This window comes from Carassius gibelio, chromosome B25 (genome assembly GCF_023724105.1).
Source record: "Carassius gibelio isolate Cgi1373 ecotype wild population from Czech Republic chromosome B25, carGib1.2-hapl.c, whole genome shotgun sequence".
Taxonomy (NCBI): domain Eukaryota; kingdom Metazoa; phylum Chordata; class Actinopteri; order Cypriniformes; family Cyprinidae; genus Carassius; species Carassius gibelio.
Window position 1 is genome coordinate 19,805,947 of NC_068420.1, and position 6,000 is coordinate 19,811,946.

Sequence of the window (6,000 nt, forward strand, 5' to 3'; positions counted from 1 at the left end):
AATACATATTAATTCATGACATTTTGATATTTGAAAGTCTATAGGTTGGCATAAATTCAGATATAAATGTAATTTAAAAAAATAAATAAAAAATAAACGATTTTCAAATATTGCACCTGTCAAACATACTCTATTTTGCAAGAGCCTGGTTTTTCGGCGGCCTCTCTCTATGTCATCTATAGCAGAAGCAGCGCGCCAGCGCTGCATCAGACACGCTTCTGGTGTGTAAAGACACAGAAAACACGAAGCAGACACCACGCTTCTAGCATGCAGCAGAGACGCCACGCAGCCAGTGTGTCACCGGCCTAAATTACCCTCCTGCCATCCGCCTGTAGTGATCCCGCTTTCCAGAAAGCCACATTGCTACATTATTTCTCTCAACTGTGTTATTTTTACAAAGTAGGACAAAATGGTCACAGAAAAAAACTAATATTGTTTAATTAAGTTATATAATGAATACAGACACAGACTGACTGTCTCAACACTAAACATCTCCCCCCAAAAAATTTTCTGACAGAAGGCATTGAACTTATATGGCATTTCATCCAGCTTTCTTCCCCTGGCACATACACACTTTTGCATGAAATTTTCCTGGACAGTCAGTCGGCTCTTGTGTGTATGCCCTCCGTAACTAAAAAAACTTCGACTAGTGTGTATTTTACCCTGCATTAAAACCCACCATCCAGTGAAATTAGCATTAGATTATCCGTTGCTGTTACAGAAAGTGATGAAATGGTAACTTTTGTCAGTCACCGCTTCCTCTGCACCAATAGAGAGAGTTTTTAGTCTTTGTGGATTGATCATGAGACCACACCATGCTTGGTTGGGTAGCAGGATGGTCTCCTCACTTAATTTTTTGAAAAGTAATTATGCCCATCTTTAATCTTCACAACATCTAAAGTGCACATAATCCAAGACATTTTCAGGATATTAGTCATTAGCTAAGCTTCAGGGTTAAAAGTTATGTGAAAGCTGTTACAGTTGAACATGAACAGGTATAGTGGTACAGTAATGTTACTTGTACTAGAAGTGTTATGTGGAATTACAATATAGAGTCGTACAGTAATGTTATGTGTACTAGAAAGGTTATATGGATGTGTATAGTGGTACAACGATGTTATGTGAAAATGGGCACTTAATATTGACAAGTAACAATTCATAATTTGGTAACACTTTAGAATAAGGTTCCATTAGTTAATGTTAGTTAATGTATTAATTAACATGAACAAACAATGAATAATACATTTATTACTTTATTTATTAATCTTCGTTAATGTTAGTTAATGAAATTACAGTTATTCATTGTTAGTTCATGGTAATTCACAGTGCATTAACTAATGTTAACAAGCACAACTTTTGATTTAAATAATGCATTAGTAAATGTTGAAATTAACATGAACTAAGACTTATAAATGCTGTAGAAGGATTGTTCTTGCTTAGTTCATGTTAACGAAAGTAGTTAACTAACATTAACTAATGGAACCTTATTCTAAAGTGTTACCCATAATTCTAGTAAAATTACCTTTACACCACATACTATGTGGCCCTTTTACCCTTTATTGTTTCCATCATACATTTTACATACTCTTGAAGATTTCTTTAGGTCTTGTCAAAGACCCAATCTCTCTGGTCTCGGTCTTGACTCGGACTCGACCCTTTCTGAACTCGGTCTTGACTCGGACTCGACCCTTTCTGAACTCGGTCTTGACTCGGACTCAACCCTCTCTGAACTCGGTCTTGACTCGGACTCGACCCTTTCTGAACTCGGTCTTGACTCGGACTCGACCATCTCTGGACTCGATCTGGACTCGGACTCGAATGAGCCGGTCTCGACTACAACACTGGACCATGCACTCTCACTCTAAAAACGGCTGGGTTATTTTTTAACCCAAAATGCTGGGCTGAGTCTGTTGGGTCATTTTGTCGGGTTATTTCATTTCTTTTTAAACACTTTTGGGTAGTTTCAATTTACCAGGTGTTGGGTTAAACCTGCTGGGTTATTTAACGTGCCATGAAGATGTTCAAATCGCTCCCCAACTCTCATTTTGGAAGAACAATGGGGCAAAACCACGGCTTTCAACTGTTTTAAAGGTGCCATCTGTAATGTTTGGCAAAAAAAAAAATCAAGTCATACTCCACATTCCATAACAAATGGGGGCAGTATGCCTCAATAAAGTGAATTGGTCTACTCTAGAGTAACAAACGAGAAACGGCATAGTCTCTATGCTCCGCCCCTACTTTCACAACAACACTACAGCCATAGCCGAAGCCTAACTGTGCGTTCACACCACCGGCGTCTAGAGCGTCAAAAATCGCTCTTGCCACTCTGCTCACGACGCTGCAGAAAGATTTGTGAGCGCTCAGATGCTCTAACGTAGATCGAATGCTTATTTTGTATTTAAAGCGGCCGCAAAGCAAACAAGCTTGTTCATCTCGTGCAGACTAACCACAAGGAGTTATAAGTTAACCTCATTAAATATTGTTGTGGACGAAATATTAGGATCCTTTACTTAAAATGAACAATCTCAGACACCTTGGTCCACGTATCACTTTTAATTAAATTTGTATGTCCCTGTATGCAAACAGGGACACATCATAGTTAATACAAACGCTAAACAGCAGTGATCAACCTGTCCTTTATTCTGCTTGGGAAATAATGTGCCAACTCTCAAGGCTTCAGCGTGAGACACACGCAATTGACTCTTTTCACACGCTTTCACACCACACATAAATTTTTTCACGCACAGAAAAACCACGAAGCAAAGAGGACACGGAGACCAACATACTAGACAGAGCAGGTTAGTTATGATATAATAAAATGGCTAACGTTAAGTTATAGCTAGCTAATTATCAAATGCAGCTACGGTTAGCCATCGCTAACATTAGCACGTTTATCGAACAGCCTTCGATACATTGCTATGTTATAACTTCCCGAAAACAAATACACAAACATATAAAACAAACTTCTAGCGAAATACTAACAGCATCTCACTTACTTTTAGAAATGTTGCAAGTTCGGAGTCGAGCCTCATTTCTTTCAGGTCCATCAGTTGTCTCCAGCGATGGAAAACAGTGCCGATGTTTGATCTGGTTCGGCTCCTTTTCTTATCAGATTTGATTTGTGATTCCGAGCGCGGTTGTTTCCCTGTAGCGGGTGGTGGTGGTAGGGGTCTCTTGCCAAGGGCTTGAGACATCATTTCTCTCTCTTCCCTGAACTGAAATGAAGTAGGGGGCTGTACTTTCCACACGATTGACATCATGTTCAAGTACACGGCCACAAGCCGTGCGAGTTATTAGTGTATTGCAGGTTGGCTGGTGGTTATGTTGCCCGCATACCGCCTCCCATGGCCGAAACTGGTATTACGACACCTGTCGGGCTGGGGCTAGTAATGCTAATTAAGGTTGATATCTCTGCAGCACTATAACTTGACATATTTTTTATGACATCATCGCCCTTATTTCTTCTCATTCTTTTGATGCGTGTAGGTCATGTTATGGCACCTTTAAGGTAAGTTTATTTAATGTTTTCATTAATAATAATTTTAAATTGGCAGAATTATAACTTTTTTTGCAGCAATAATACTGTTGAACTTCTACAGGCCAACATTATTTATGTTAAATGATGAACAGTTTACCTCAAACAGCCAACCTACATTACGTAACTCGCATAATCATGTTAAGGTATCTGAGATGACAGATTAATACAATTTTATTAAGTTTCAGACATGGTAATTAATAACACCATGTACTTGTTTTTATGATGCATTTATGCTAACATTAGTCTGTTTCTCTCTTATTCCAAGGTCACTGAAGCCACCCGGATCCAGTACGTATCCAGACCAGATGGTGGATCAGCACCTAGAAAGGACCTCTACAGCCCTGAAAGACAGCAGATACCAGGACAACTAGAGCCCCAGATACAGATCCCCTGTAAAGACCTTGTCTCCGAGGACCACCAGGACAAGACCACAGGAAACAGATGATTCTTCTGCACAATCTGACTTTGCTGCAGCTTGGAATTGAACTACTGGTTTCGTCTGGTCAGAGGAGAACTGGCCCCCCAACTGAGCCTGGTTTCTCCCAAGGTTTTTCTCCATTCTGTCACCAATAGAGTTTTGGTTCCTTGGTTTTCCTTAGTTGGGGACAATTAATATCAAGCGATATCATCAGCTTGATTGCACAGAGGTACATTGATACATCACTGAATCAATGATGAACTGACTTTAACTGAAATATGAGTCTTTACTGTTGTCCCTTAGCATTATTACACACTATTTTCCTATTTTATACTGTGGTTGCTATGATACAGTATTTGTTCAATATGACAGGCTTATTACTCATAATACATGGAAAATACAGCTGCAAACGGACTGTTTTCCATTTGAAATTTGGCAGTCACTGTGCATTCATGAAAACTAAAACAGTAATTTTTGTTCAGTGTTTTTGAAACCGTGTTTTTGTTCAAGATTTGCAATTGTGTTTGGATTATATCACGTTTTTGTCGGGTCTCGGGGCTAATCACCTGCCTTTTGTGTGTGTTTGGGTCTCTTGTCAGCTCACCGCGTCTACCTGTTTGAGTTTTCCCCGCCCTCCTTGTTTCAGTGTTGTGAACCCTAATTAATCACCACCTGTTTTCTATGTTCTTCTAATTTTTTCCCCTTATCAGTCCCCGTGTTTCTCTGTCTATTGTCAGACTGTTGTTACTCGTATCAATAGCTCCGATCTTCTAGCTATTCTTGGCACTCACCTTTGTCGTGTCTTGTCCTCAGGCTCCAGTGTGTTTAGCTGTTTTCTCTGCCCCCTGTTCCCCAGCGCAGAGCTCTTGGAAGCTTCAGTGTCATCCCTCCGGTCTCAGTGGTCGTACAAATAACTGTGGAACGTTACTCATCGGTTTGATTCATCTGCTTCGACTATTCTTCCAGTCACTACGAGTAATCCTGTGAACGTGACTCATCTGATCTGCCTCCTCTGCTTTAAATAAAGCCTTGCGTAAACCCGCATCTGAATCCTGCCCATTTTCTCCTGACAGAACAGTCTGACCAGATCATGGATTCAGCGGGATCTGATCCACTCCGCTCGGCTCTCGTGCAGCAGGGAGTTTTGTTAGGACAGCATGCCACCCAGCTCAACACCACCGCGCAGGATGTGGACGCTCTCAGTGCCCGAGTCTCCGAGCTCCTCACACGGGTGGACGACCTTCAGCGAGAGGCAACAAACCGGGGGTCCATTCTTCACACCGGTATGGCCCACGAGTCCGAACCTCATGCCAACAATCCGCCGGTCTATGATGGCGATCCTAACGCCTGTCAAGCGTTTCTCTCCCAGTGCTCGCTGGTGTTTTCTCTGCAGCCCCGGCGTTACGCAACTGAGGAAGCCAAGGTAGCGTACGTCCTTACACTTCTTTCGGGCCGTGCCCGCGAATGGGGAATTGCCGTATGGAGATCGCGGGCTCCCTGTTGTGCTACCTTCACTGATTTTAGTCGAGAGATGGCAAAGTTATTTGATCGCTCAGCTCAGGGAGACGAGGCGGCGGCCCAGTTGTCGCATCTGACTCAGGGGAGGAGCTCTGTCACGGATTACGCCATCCAGTTCCAGACTTTAGCGGCGGCGTGTGGCTGGAATGAGAGCGCGCTGCGCGCTCGTTTTCTTGAGGGGTTGGATTTTCAAATTTCTGATGAACTCGCGGCCATAGAGCTCCCGCTTACACCACAACAGAAGCAGGAGCGTCTGTCATCGGGGGCGTGTCTATACTGCGGCAGGGGAGGACACTTCGCCCTTAACTGTCCGTTAAAAGCCAGGGTCCACCAGTGAGGCGGAGAGTCCTGGTGGGCACGGTTCTTAATTCAAGCTCTCCTGCAGCACGGACTCAGCTGCCGTTCCAACTCTCTTTCCAGAGTCGATCTCACGCTGGGCTCGCCCTTGTGGATTCAGGGGCTGAGGGGAACTTCCTCGATGCTGCTTCTGCTCAACGTTGGAAAATACCGCTTATTCCTCTGGTTA